General features: G+C 36.6%; 1 protein-coding gene across 9 annotated transcripts in view; it reads right to left on the bottom strand.

Annotated features, from left to right (window-relative positions):
• Positions 1 to 14699, bottom strand: part of myt1l (myelin transcription factor 1 like) — a 161732-nt gene that overhangs the window by 94947 nt on the left and 52086 nt on the right. For all 9 annotated transcript variants that reach the window (XM_015381279.1, XM_015381286.1, XM_015381278.1 and 6 more), the window contains exon 2: positions 12397 to 12510. The gene's annotated coding sequence lies outside the window, so the exon portion shown is untranslated. The remainder of the gene's footprint in view (positions 1 to 12396; positions 12511 to 14699) is intronic.

Genomic DNA, 14699 nt, shown 5'->3' with positions numbered 1-14699 from the left:
AGGCACAAACAAGCTGTTCAACACAACAGACAGCGTGGTGAAATTATCTTTAATTTGGATACATGTTCTCTCAGGTTCAGAGCGCTACTTCCACCCTGTCAGACGTTTTAGTTGCCACCTGATGTGCCAGGTGTCATGTAGATGACTGATGGGCAGCATTAGTGTGAATGATTAAAGTGATTTGGAGACTGCACACTCAATTCCTCTTTTATTTTCTTACAGGACAGATGTAACCACAAATTGTTTTTGTGAACCAGTTTATAATATATAACATCCAGGCTACAGTTTACCAATTCAGCTACGTTTATATGAAATAAAAAGGTAATAAACCTGTTTTAAATATGAACATTTTCCAGAATAAGATAATTAATTTAACCCCTTTTTAACTTTCTTTAACAGGAATTCTGACTGTATGCTCATTCGTGTCTTTTTTTAATCAAAACGAGGGCTGAAACAATTAATCAGTTTAATTGCAATTAATCAATTATTGAAATAATCATCAACTAGTTATAATAATCTATTAATCATTAACCGGAGTATAGAGACTGTAAAACATGCCTTTAGCTGACAGAGTGATCCACTTAGAGCAATAATAATACCAAAAAAAATGGTAAAAATGTATGAACATTTTGCATCTAAGATAAAAAAAAAAATCTTTTACATTTGTCGATCAGCTCTATTTATAATTTTTAGTTTCATCTTGTTTGATTTCGTAAAAATTCTTCTTTAAGGAGCCTTTTGCTATCCAATTATTAGTCGATTAATCAAAAAAAATTATCAACATATTAATTATTTTGCAAAATAATCATTAATTTCATCCCCATTCAAAACTTTGTTTGAGTATCTACAAATCACAGATTTTTTTAAAGAAATTGAATCCCCTATTATAATAAAAAGGGGTTCAGAGGTTGTGTATGAGTCAGTGTAAAAATGCTCCCTTGGAATCACCAATTGCACTAAGTGCAGAACATCTCTCTTCCACTCAAAAAGTGTCTTCTCTCCTAAAAGTCAATAAATTATTCCCCAAGTATCTGTGGTGTCATTAGGAAGATTCACTCTTCCTGATCGACAAGCCAGCCTTCTTTTAAATATACTTCTCCAATTAAGTAGATCGACCTCCAGCATCCCAGTGGAGAACTTTTGGATATAACTGGTCAAAAACGAGCAAAACAAGCGATTGATTTTCTCTCTCGGCGGGTGGGTGGCAGAAGGGCGATCTGGGGAACTTTTGCCGCTAACAAATAAATCATGGATGTATTCTGAAGAGTGCTTCAACACAAACTTACTTTTAGCACATTTATTTTTATTATGAGTCCTTTTGGGTTATCGACATCTGTCCGTGATGAAAAATTATGAATGTTTTAAATGTCCCGATCAGAAAAACACTCTTAACAGGGGGTGTTGTTGGCCCCTTCTTATTGGGATGGGGTTACTAGATGTCACTACTTCCACGACACGAAAACGATGAACTTGTTTTTCTTAGCTTTTCTTCAGCATAGCTTGTTTAATTTTAACTAAAAGCCCTAAAGTGATTTTTGTAAACATGTACAGGGTTTATACAGGAATGAGTAACTGAAATTTAATGCTTTTAAATGCTCTTTTATTTTCTCTTAGAAATAATTATAATGCCATCATATATATATATATATATATATATATATATATATAGTTTTGAAATTGCTTAGAAATTGTTTTTATGAAGGTATTTTTTCTTAAATAAAGCATTTTAAATGCCACAATAATCACATTTAATGTATTGTAATGCCAATTAAGGCCTTCAAAAAAAGAAAAAAATGATTTAATGAGTTTTAACGATTTAATGACCCCCGGAAACCCTGATGTGTTTTTTACTGATAATTTGATAAATTCTGTTTTCCTTAAAATCTTATGAGAGATATTGAAATGATTAAAATACCAGGGGGTGGATTATTTTTCTTGGAAATGACTCAAAATCATTATAAATTACACCGACTATTTTTGCCAGAACCAATAAACTGACTAACATAGGCTTTCTCATAAATTTACACTCTTAACCCTTTTCCCACAAGGCTCCTTCATAAGTTTAATGAATATTTACATTTTTCCTGAAATAGTGCAGGAAATTAATATTCAGATTCATATTATGCATGTTTATTCTTGTGTGCAAATAATCATGATCACAATAATTAAAATATTTAGAGATTTTAGGGATTTTATTTAAAAAAAAAGACAGAATTATGCCAAACAATATTTTCTTTTTCAAGTGTTTTACATGCCAGTCATCATTTTCATGAATTTTTTTATGGTTGCCAGACCAACACATCTTTCAGTATAAGCCTATCACATCAGTAACAGATCATAAATTGTGGAGAAACCTGAGCGCCTCTGAACATTCTTCTGTTATTCCCAGATGCCTCTAAATATTCATGCTTGTAAGGGATGGACGATGTCTTGTTTTATCAAACTTGATTTATTAACACCATTTTTGCTTTACAGTAGAGCCTCTCAGTCTTAATGGTGGGTGTCTTTATGCATCCCTGTAAATGTTTCGACATAAAAAAAATAGAAAGGGGAATCAGGAAGATAGCTTTTAAATCTTCTGAGTGTAAAAAACAGGAAGAAAGACAGGATTTTTGTCGATTAGAAGTGACTTGTGAGAGAGGAGGTGAAAGACAGAAACTCTGCACTACGCAATGCTAAAAGTGCTAATAATTTAGATTGCAATCATTAAAAAATATCATTAAATAAACGAAACCTTGCATGGCTTTCAACACATCCATTGGTTAAAGTACATACATAAAATAGTGATGTCTTTGTCTATGATAACTTGATTATTTCACAGGTCACTCAATTCATTCTTGAGGCTCTTTTTTTTTAAATAAAATTGTCTCAGGTTATTAAGGTTTTACGGTATTTGTTTTCTTCATAACATTTCAGTTAGTTTAAAGAAAAAATCATGTTATATCTTTACAATAGCCTTTTTATTAAACCTTTTATGACTAAAGCATTGTTTGATGAGCAGACTGACACCTCAGTAGTTCAGTGCCGATGCATCTATAAATCTGTAGCAGCCATTAAAAATGACCCTTCCCAGTCAAAAGCCAGCCGAATGGCAGCTCACTTTCCTGTGACTCCCTGGCAAATCCCCTCCAAGATCCAGCCACTGGAGTGACCCCCCTCTTGCAAATTTCTTTTTTTTTACTCTGACTCCACTCTTTCACTGAATTACAGGGTCTGACCAGGAGAAGGTCCTTCTTTTTAGATCTTAATGTCCACAAATCATGACTGAAAGAATATATTAGTACAAAGATTGATGTTTAAATGGGAATTGTAGGGGACCAGCCAAGGACCCATCAAGAAAAGTGGGGAAATTTTCAATGGCTACTACTGTGTAGCCTATTTTCCTGAATTTACTTTGGGTCGGCAGTTCCTGCACCATTTTGCAGTTTAGACGTCAAGCTACACAGGAAATGGGCTAACAAATTAAGCATTGTATTCAAGATGGATTTTATGGATACTCAGAAGCGACTGGCATCCAGCTCAACCCAGACACCAATGGCACCTCCATGTAAGGTGGAAAACATATTAAAAAAAATCCTTGTTAAGTAAGAGCCGAAGTGCTGCAGTTCTTTGTTTTGGCCACAGGTGGCAGTATCATTAGAAAACTCCATAATGTCTGGCCTTTGACTGGACCAATAAACATGTTATTTTCTTTTTGTGGCTTTCTTGTACCCTAGTGTTTTATATAAGAATAACAAAGAACTTTATGGTCAACTTAATAACACCAAGGTAGCAATGCCATGTCACTGTAAAACCAGCCCAAATCCGTTAATACATTACTTTATTACAGATTTTTGTAAGGTTGTCATATATATCTTAGATAAAATAGTATTTCTCCTGCTAACAATTCCAAGCCAGCAACCTAAAAGTCTTCTTGTATTTGAAATTTAACATGTTGCATGCAAACTAGGGCATGTAGTGTCTACGATGAAGCTTTTTGGCTTTTTACAATTCTCCTGTGTAGTCAACCCTGGAATGAAACTATCTTAGATTTGTTTTTCCTTCTTTAAAAAATATTTTTTTGCTATTAAATGATGGACTTTTGCAATGTTTGTTTGACTTCAGTCACATTTATCATAACCCCTTAAGGACAAAAATAAAAATGTTTCATAAGGGAGGAGGCATTACTCCTCCTTACCATGTCTTTTCTACAGACAGCACATCATTTTCTTGCTGCAATTTGATGCATGTCTTTTTTGTATCTATAACTAAGATCACTTGTGGCAAATAATTTGCATGATTTTGCAAGAAAACATCATAAAAATGATTTAGGTGTTATCTTTAAATAATTATATTTCAGTGATCAAGAGGCTCTATTAAATAAAAAAATGATTAGATAGTGTAATGATCTTGTTTCTGTTGGGGTTTCTCTAAGTTTACAGTTTCATGTTTATCCATGTTTTCTTTTCTAGCTTTATTGATGCGTTCTGGATTTATTTTAGTTTCTTAGGTTTTTCATCACTTGTCCTCTGTTGCCCCCTTGTGTTTTCTTTTCCCTTGGCTTCCTCGTCAGCCCGACTCACACCTGCTCCTTATCAGCTCGTTAGTCCTTCCCTTTGTTCTGTCAGCCATAAATACACTCCCTGTTCAGTCCCTCAGTGCTGGTTCCTCGTCTTACTTCATCCTACCCTGGCTCCTCATGACTGTTTTCCCTGATGTCCCCATGGTCCTGGTTTGTGTTTAATTCTTATGTTGGTTTTTTGGGTTCCTGTTTTGATTTACATTTTTAAGCTGAATTTTTGGATTACTGTTTGGCTGCCTGTCACCCTTAATTAAACCTTCAAGGATCTCACCCCTGCCTCTCAGCTTCTGCTTTTGGGTCCTCACAAAAACCTTAAAACCAAATCCTGACAGAAGGAACCAGCCCTGAGGGACTGAACAGGGAGTGTATTTAAGGCTGACTGAGCAAAGGGCAGGACTAACGAGCTGATAAGGTGCAGGTGTGAGTTGGGCTGATGAGGAAGCCAAGGGAAAAGAAAACACAAGGGGGAAACAGAGGACAAGCGATGAATAACCTAAGAAACTAAAATAAATCCAGAACACATGAAACTGTAAACTTAGAGAAAACTCAACAGAACCAAGATCATTACAGATAGTCAAAGTAATGTTTAAAATTTCTGCATCTGATGTGAAATATTATCAACACTTTGGTTCAAAAGTAAAATTTGTTCATATTTGAATTATGGGTCCAATAAACATTGCTTTCATCTGCTAATCCTGAAGAATTCACATTGGTAAGTCAAGATGTGAATTTCTGCCCTGTTTTTTTTTTTTTAGAATTGAGTAGAATATGCTGAAGAGGAGCGTCAGGATATGCTTGATAAGTCCGACTCTAAATATATCTGTCCCTGGTCAGATCCAGTGTTTGACAGCTACCAGCTAGCTTTACTTTATTCCTAAGTGTGTCTTTTCCTTACATCCCTGCCTCACATTACAGTGGATATATATACCCAGTAATAACAGCTTTGCATCAAATACATTGATGTTTTTGTTGCTTGACACTTGGAAGGGCTTAACATTCATGTTGGAGAACAAGAGAAGTTCCTGGTTAAGATAGCTGCAAAGTTTTAAGATATGGAAATGAAAAACAAAAGAACAACTAACAACTAAAAGTTGCTTTTAGAAGTTCACAATAACGTACTCGCCCGGAAATTGTAACCAGGTCAGTAAGCCCAGCTTAATGGTAAAAACAACATCCTGACCAGAAATGGAAAATAACAGCAACAAATTACTCGACTTTACTCTCCTGTCAGAGTTGGGCTCAGAAATCCTGCAGGGCTCTAACGTACCTCATGGCTTTGGGGCTCAAAGCATGTTGCAGCCCTTCATACCCTTTCTGGCTCTTGCGGTCTCTTAGGACCCCATAAAAAAATGTCACAGCTGTAATGAAGGTTAGTCTGCTTATTGAGGATTAGTGAAGCCCACTTCTTCCCCCATCTGAGTCTCAATTAAACCTCTGGATCAATGGCTCTATATGTCGAAATGAATAAACACACAGCTATGTTGATCCTGCAGCTCCAGAGGTTAGACAGATCATATCCGCCGAATTCCTTATTTTATATAAGCATTTTTCATTATTCTTTTAATAAATACATTAATGTAAGAATGTGCTGTATAAGGACAATGAATTACCATATTTTTGGGACTATTAACTGCTACTTTGACCTATGCAGGTTATACAAAGGTGCAGCTGGAAATCAAAGAAGTAGCCGCAGAAAAACCGCCCTTAATTCACACATTTTGATATTTATTGACTGCATTAAAGCTGTCAAATCAATGAAGAAACTGTTTGCCACTCCTGCGGAGCTGAAGTAAAGAGCTGATGACGCCCAATCTTTCTGTTTACTGTAGGGGTTGACATGTAGAGCTCCCCCTATGGGTTTGGTGGTAAGCCAAACCTGAGTCCAGAAAATACGGTAATAGCAAACAATATCTACTTTTACACTGGAACAATATACTCAGGTTTTTCAAAATCAACATTAGCTTCACAATTGCAATATTGTGAATTTTATTCACGGTATACAGATACAGACCTAACTTTTAAAGCTACTTGTAAAAAATTTTGAAAAAATATATAGTATTTAAGTGTTTCCTCGCAATCATGTACTACTTTGTGTTGGTCTATCACATAAAACCTCTCTAATTTCTCACATAGACTGCACTGACAAAACCATTGTCTCTCATTGTCTGATATCAGTGTCAGAGGACGTGGATGAGTCTCCTCCGTCATACATTATTATTTAGAGGAGGAAAGTGGGGACGAAGATGTTGTGGAAGAGGACGGCAGGGCGGCAGAAGCTTGGTTTGGTGTAGAAGGCTTACAGCCAAACATGTTTGAGCCCTTGCCTCGCAACGCTGCCAGTTCTGTTAGCATATGATTGACTGAATTTAGTGTGTTTAGGCTGACGTATAACTAACTGGCCTGTATAAGATAACGAAAAAAAAAACAAAAACAGATTTTAAGACAGCACTCTTTTTAAAAATAGAAATTTTCTTACTTTCGGGACAATATCATCTGATAAAGAGTACATTTATATACATTTTTAAGCAAGAATGACTTGACACTTAAATATGATTTCCCTACGACTTTAAGTTCAGCTTATTTTGATAGAATATTATTTTTCTACATTTATTCTGAAGACTTAAAAAAAGTATTTTTTTAGGTATATTGCAATATTTATGCTTGTATTAATCAAATAGCATTTGATTAATACAAGCATTAATTTATAATTGAATACTCTTTTGCTATTTTCTTCTCAGTTGTTTGGAACTCCAGTAGACACCTGTAGTAAACTAAAAAAAAAACAAAAAACACTTTCATATTTTATTTGCATTTTTTGATGCATGCAGTCAATAAATCTTTACAATTTTCTCATTTGCAAGTATACATTTACTAACCATAATGCTAATATTCTACACAGACCACAAATAATAATCCAGGACTCATTTACTTTTAATATACCTCTAAATCTATAACTAATTGGGTTTTTTAATTCTAAGTCAATTTCTGCCATTCTTGAGCATTTCAAATTTGTGGGATAACTTTTCAGATCTCTTAAATCCCCCCAAAATTTAGTAAATGCTTAGCATTATAATCATTAACTGATTCAGATATCCTATGTATATTTTATTCAATGGGGGATCTTGAAGCAGAGTCTGGTGTTGTCGGGACGGCATCCCTCCAATGAATGACTGGACCAATTACTGTTACCTTATCAGAGAGGGGGGGTATTCTCACATGGTTGACAAAGGCTTTCTCCTCTTTAGCCCTCAGCTTAGGCATCAGTTTGTTTTTGTTTTTTTTGTAATGGCATTATTATAGCCTTCTAGCTGGTATCAGCTGCAGTCAATCCAACCACCAGGGGGCTTTTCTCTTTCTTCTTCAAACCAGTGTTGTTCACATCACCATCTGGTACCAATACTCCAGTGCCAGGTCAGCACCAGCTGCTCCATGTTGAACATCCATGTTGGAACTGATGCCCAAGCAGTGGTAAGGGACCTTTTTTTATTAGATTCTAATGGGAAAACCCATGAATTGTCAAGAATACTAACTACTTCAGATATAATCATACCAGATTCATTTGGCATATCTTATAGTGGTTCCAAACGTTTAGTATTTAAACAAGAAGTACTCATTGTAATTACTAAACAATATTTGCGTCATACAAAATCTCAAAACGTATCTTCATCTATCCTACCTGGGTCATTACTTAAATATTAGGGGTCACGATCAAAGATCTGAAAATGTTCCAATTCGTGGTACATCATATCATGCCCGATTTGTATAAAACATTAAAGCTATACAACCTTTGATGTTTCGCTTGTACCTTAAATCTCAGGGATTGTCATAATAAGTGCTATCCAAATAGTGCAAGTAACATGGAAGGAGCTAGGATGAGGAAGCGGAATGCTTCCTATTGAGAGTTATTTAGCATAGGAACCTCCTGATGTTCCTAATGGCTGCTAGGTGCTACATAATCCTTTGCACAACAGGACCAATTGGCATGAAGTTTAATAAAACAACATTACTTTAGCCCTTTCTACTCTGAAAAGTGCTCTAGCTGTTGACTCAATAAGAAGTGGAAGGATGAGAGCTAGAAACAGGTGCTAGGGTTTACAATTAGAGCTACTGCTTCTGTCTATCCCTGTTTCCTGTTGGTTTTGTTTGTGTAGTTGCTATTACTGTACTTTCTCCTGTGGGTTAAGATCCTGTCCTACCATTCATCCTCTTTTGTTATTTCTGTCTCTGTTTACTGATTGGTCTCTCAGCTGCTTTCTCTCTGATAATTAGTCTCACCTGTTTGTTGTGCCACTTATGAGTTCTACTTAGATTATCTTCCTCTTTGGTTATTTGGTCACTGGTTCACTGGCTCTTTCCTGCTTTAGTCTGTCTCGTGTCATTTTTCCCTAATTGCCTCCCTACATTGATATATTTTTGGGGGATTATATTTTCTCCATCCCTGCCTTTCCTTTTCCTTCATTTGGGTATTCCAGGGCCACCAACCCTTTTCTTACAGTTTATGCCTATTTCTAAGGACTTATATGTGCATTTAGAACATTACAAAGGGCAGAATATACTTTTGCAACCGCACACATCATGTGTCGCTTGGGTCTGGTCGTGAACCAGTTTTGCTGGTATGCTTCTGCACCGTCAGTCTGGAATTTCTAGGGACGCACAGCAGTTTCCCACCAAAGCGCAAGGGGGAGCCTATTCGAGAACTCGCAAGAACTTCGGCGGCAACAGATGTGGCAACAATGTTGCATCTGCATGAATATCACGGTCACGGAAATGGATCTAGAGTTGCAAGGCATTGAAGAGGAACAGGTTCTGTTAATGGAGGTTGGCAAAAAGACATATTAACCTTTCGCCGTAGTTGTCCATTGTAGATGGTCCTTGTTTTTTAAAAATGGCGTGCCCCTGCAAAAAATCGAGAAGGGCAACCACATCGCCTGAGGTCTCCACAGGTTCGCGACCGTCCAACGCATAGTCAGGATTTTTTTTTTAGGTGCGCACCGATGGTTGCAGAACCTCTGCGCGGTGGGGTGGTCGCGCACACAGACAGATTTGATGCATACCCTCTGACGCATGCAGAGGCTATGCGTCAGAATCATAAATTGGCCTTTAGGCTTAAACTTTGACAACATTTACTGTCATTTTGTATAAACAGATCACAATAAAAGTTGTGTAAGTCTAAATATGTTTATAAGAAAGCAAACGCTATGAACTGCATCAGCAGAAATTAAAACTGGCACACACAAAATATATTTTGATGAAAAAGTTTGGAACTATGAAACAAATATGAAACAAATACCCTCATTAATACAATACTCATTTAGGGATGGTAGAAGTATTTTTTTTATGGGTAATGAAGGGACTGGGGTAGTCAGATATATGTCACATCAAGTTGCATTACTTTGGTTCCCTTTTTTTTTTATGTGGCTCCCAGCTCCACCCTAAGTCACACACTGCACACCTTTACATGATGGTGCTCTGCACAGAGCTGTTGTGCAAAACTGCTCAGGCATGATCACATTTCCCTGCAAAACACATATTTACACCATGCATTGTGTGGTGACAGCAAACACACGTGCTGAGCAATGGTAAGTGCATCTGAATTGGTGTGAAGGGCTTTGGCGATAGCATCTGAGTGGCTGCTGAGCAAGAAAGAGGGTAAAAAATGATAGGGGCAAATTGGGTAAAATTTGGCTCTGATTCCTAAATACTGTGGAAAATGGCTGTGTTTGGTTAGGAGAGGGCAGCTGTGACACAAACTGAGCGAGGAAAGCTGTGATTTGAGGACAATGAAACTATTTATCAGCTGGTCTGATGATGACAAATAACAGCTGTGTTTATAAAGCTTTTTTAATTTTTTTTTTCAATGTTCCAACCAAAAACTGGAGAGTTTAGGGATTCGCCATGATTGACCAACAAAGGCAGCAGTTGTGAAGTGTTAGAAAAAAAACAAAAAAACTCAGTTTGAATAGATGGAGACTATCTGTGAGATTTTTAGATTCACAAGTTTCCCCTAACCCTAGTGCTTGGCATGATGACATATTTAATCTGAATTTGAATTAACTTTGTGAAGAGTATGAATTAAATATTGCTGAACTTTGGCTGAAAATAGACATTTCTGAATATATCTGTAAAACAAATAACTTTCTTGCAGATTTTAGTGGGATGTTACGGTTCCATAAAATAGGAATGTTACCATAGGATGAAGTAAGGCTGAAGGATTTTGGCATAAATCTAAAATCTGATTATTTTCAATGAGCATTGTGGTTGTAGTTTTATTTCGATTTTCCTTTGCATTAAGCACAAGTCCGTAGATGTTTCACTCCAGGGTTTTGTTTGAAAAAGGAGGCAGGAAAGCAGAATTAAGCATTAGCCTTGCTGCATGCAGTTATCCAAGCCTTGTAGCTACACCAGGTCCTGGAAAAAGACAGATAATACCTTCTCCATCTGTCTTTTGGATTGTTGATTATTTTGATGTTCTGTGACGACAGTTCACCTCAGGGCACAGGAGAGCGCCCGAGCTCTCCTATACCTTTGTACTGCAGAGGAGCTACTGCGCATGTACAACTTTTAACAAGAGTCAATGGGCAAAGATCTTGTGTCTCGTAGTTTTATCAGATGTAACGTGACCAAAATCCAGTGCCTCTGAGATTTGAAAATTACACTTTCTTAAATTGCCTTTATATTGCAAATACATTCAATTGCCCAGCCCGAATTTAAAACAAAATTGTGATTTTTTTTTTTTGATTTTTTTTTTTGTAGAATGCAAAATCAGTTGTAAACCAGGATGTAGCAAAAAAAGCACTGAGAGTAAAGGTGTCTTTAAGAATAGTTGAAATCAAACATACCCATTAATCTCAATAATTTAATCTGCAATAAACTATCATTTTCAGAGCCGATAAAATCTGTTCCTCCGTATCACTCCACTCAAAATATAAAAACGACTTAGTCTGGTTTTGATAAACAACCAGTAATGTAAAAAAAATCTTTAGAAAACATCTCAGAACTTCAACCCATATGGTTTCTGAAACCAAATTCATGTAAGTTATAACTGGATTTGGTGTAACGCATTGTGTTGTCCCCTGACCTCAGAATTAGCTATTTAAGTAGGATAAAAGAGGATAAAAAAAATCAGGTTACATCCAGAGGTAACATTACCCTGTGCAAGAAAGTGACAGCTGTAAAGTTGAACTTAGCATTTGTTAATTGAATTCTGAAAATCTAAAATGTTACCCTACATCTGAGATTTAAAAAAGATTGGCAATATTATAAAAATCAACATTTTCCATCACATACATGAAGAAAATTAAAAGGAGAGTAGTTTTGTTGTACTCTGTTCAGCCTTCCTGTTATTTGCCTTAAATCATGCGCTCTCTCAGTTTAATATATTTATTAGAACTATTAGCTTTAAATATTTTTTTCTGATTCAGCCTACTTTTTCAGTAATCAGATTTCTTCGAGCAAAGTTTTTTATGTTAAGAGGAATTTTTAAAATTAAAATGTCTTTAGCATCGATCTGCAAACAAACAGATATCAGGATGGGATGTAATTATTGCAAGAAGTATTTTCCATCAATGAATATTTTATATCAAAGTTGTTGGGTTGGAAGTTACGTCATTTAAATTCCATCACTATTGTCCCCATGTCTTATAGTTGTTTCTGTTGATTAAGGCAAGTTTAATGCACTTACTTCTTTTTGATTAAAATGAATCTGAACTGAACTTCTTTGAGAACAAGTTTCATATAGAGGTTGATTATTGAACACACTCTAAAGCAGAAAAATGTGTTCTATGAGTGAACTCAGGAAGCCGAAGCAGGTCAGGTGTGCAGACAGGAACATGTACCTGAAATGTTTTGGGCTCCAGACAGCTCTTTGGTCCTTTCTCCTTCTGCCACCGTGATGTACTGACGTTCAGCTTTAGATGAACGGCTCACCACGTCTCCTCCAAACTCATTTTCTACACAGGGGGGGAGGAAGGAGACGGAGAGCATGCATCATTAAAATCATTCCCAGAACAATCACATTCACGCACAGCCATGACAGGATTTGAAATTTCCTCCTCTCCTTTGACTCCAGGCTCATGAATAGTCATATAGCATCAGCTATGCGGCACACAGCAGAGCGAACACTGATTTCCGCCATAACGACGGCCGTGTGTCGTGTGCGATAGGCTTGGCAACATGGGGTAATTAGCTAGATCTATCATCTGCAGCAGGAAGTGGGGACAAATATAGCTAATGATCCATGCCTGCCTCCATGATTTCTCTCTTCAGCTCTCCATCCTTGGCTGAGCTGGAGGAGAAAACAGGAGGTGGAAAAAAAAGGAGATGGGGGTCTATTGCTGTAAAGATGAAATAACCTAAGACTCCGACAGATATAGAGATTGAAAAGATGAAGGCATTAGCAATGAACATGTCGGAGCACCATCCCTCTGTCTTTCTTACTAGTGCTGCTAATTGAGAAGATGTACAGCAGGGAACAGATGAGGTGTTGATGGTAAACGGGGAGAACCACAAAGAAAGAGGAGGGCCCCCACTGGGAGCCCGCCAGACGGACGATAACGCGCACACATTCACACAGTCATTCCCCACCTATCCTCAAAGCAGCTTAAATCAAAACAAAAGCTGGTCCCTCAGGACAAACGCAAGCTCAGGCTGAGCTCAAGTCAGGCGTTATGTAAAAGGCAGTGCTTACGCGCACACGGACTTTACTTTCAACCTGCAGGGGTTCCTCCTCTACTCTTCATCATACCACACACCTCTGCTTGCCTCTCTCTTTGTAGTGTGCATAATAGGCATGGAAATAGAGAGAGCGGCTTGTAAGGGGACAGCGCAAACAACTTTCAAAATGGCTATTAACAGGAAGCCCTAATGGGAAACAATGGGACACTCGAGCTATATTTTCATTTACTACTGTAGCCCTGCTGTCTTTTGTTTCATGAAAAATGCATCAAAGGCTGGTTTGTATTTGATTACAGCCTCTGGTGTGCCCCAAAAGCATTTTCGTGAGGAAAAAATGCAATAAAACAAGCTTAAAGTGGATTTGGTTACTGGTATGTGCTACCTCGTGAATATAAAATATGTATAACTTCAGATAAAAAGAGTGTCTCGAGTGGTAAAACACACCTAGCATCTAAACTGCATTTGACAAAATCTAACCCAGCTTAGATAAGTTCTGGCAAAAATAAATCCCATTTCTGTCAAACTTTAAAAGAACTAGTTCAGAGTTCATTTCACAAAGATTAAAAATTGATTTATTCAAGTTTATAGTTTATTATTTAAAATTCGCAACTTAGTTTACTCTGTCATAGTTCAGGTGTATTAATCCTTCATGAGATAAAGTCATGGAATAAAAAGATTTGAAAGTTTTGAACACCATGTGATTATTAACAAATTTGTTATATTTTGCCAGTAGACTGCACCAGACTGCTTTTCTCTGGCAACTTCTGCATACATATGTGGTATCATCACAGAAGTCAGTTTCATTATCAACATGTGAAAGAAACAGATCCATTAAAGGTATAGTGGATCATTAAAATAAATGGTCCTCCTAATTGTCAATCATTCTGGAGATATGTTTACGTAAGGCCGTCCTGTGTGCTCGTCCCTCTTTCCACTTACCAGGGGTAATTCTGACATAGTGGAAAAATTGCAAATAATTTTTTGGAAAGTAAGATTGTACACGGTTTATAATAATCCTTTTTTTTTATTTAATTCTTTTTTAATGCCATCAACAAGTACCAACCTAAGGAGGACCAGCTCTACCATATTTAAAAATAAATAAATGCTTGTTAAATAAATAAGCATACAATGAATTGCCCCCCAAAATACAATAAATAAATGTATATATCTCTTAAATTCCTTCTTTATTTATTCACCTTTGCAATAATTACCTGATTTATTTTTGTGCATGTTAAAATATTTTTTATTGTTTTATTCTTCCTTTGTATTTTTTTACCCTATTAATTTCTTTCATGATATTTATTTCTGCCTGTCGTACATTTCTGTATGCATTTCTGCCTCATTATGCAAATGAGGAAGGGCTGTGTCTTAGAGGGCCAACTTCTGGCCATTGGTTGGTTAGCATTTTACCGCACATATATATATTTAAATCCTTGTCATCTTTACCACCATGTCCTGAATTCCT

This window comes from Cyprinodon variegatus, unplaced genomic scaffold (assembly GCF_000732505.1).
Source record: "Cyprinodon variegatus isolate N-32 unplaced genomic scaffold, C_variegatus-1.0 Scaffold230, whole genome shotgun sequence".
NCBI lineage: Eukaryota > Metazoa > Chordata > Actinopteri > Cyprinodontiformes > Cyprinodontidae > Cyprinodon > Cyprinodon variegatus.
Note: the sequence above shows the minus strand (reverse complement) of the source record. Positions and strands in the feature narration are given on the sequence as shown.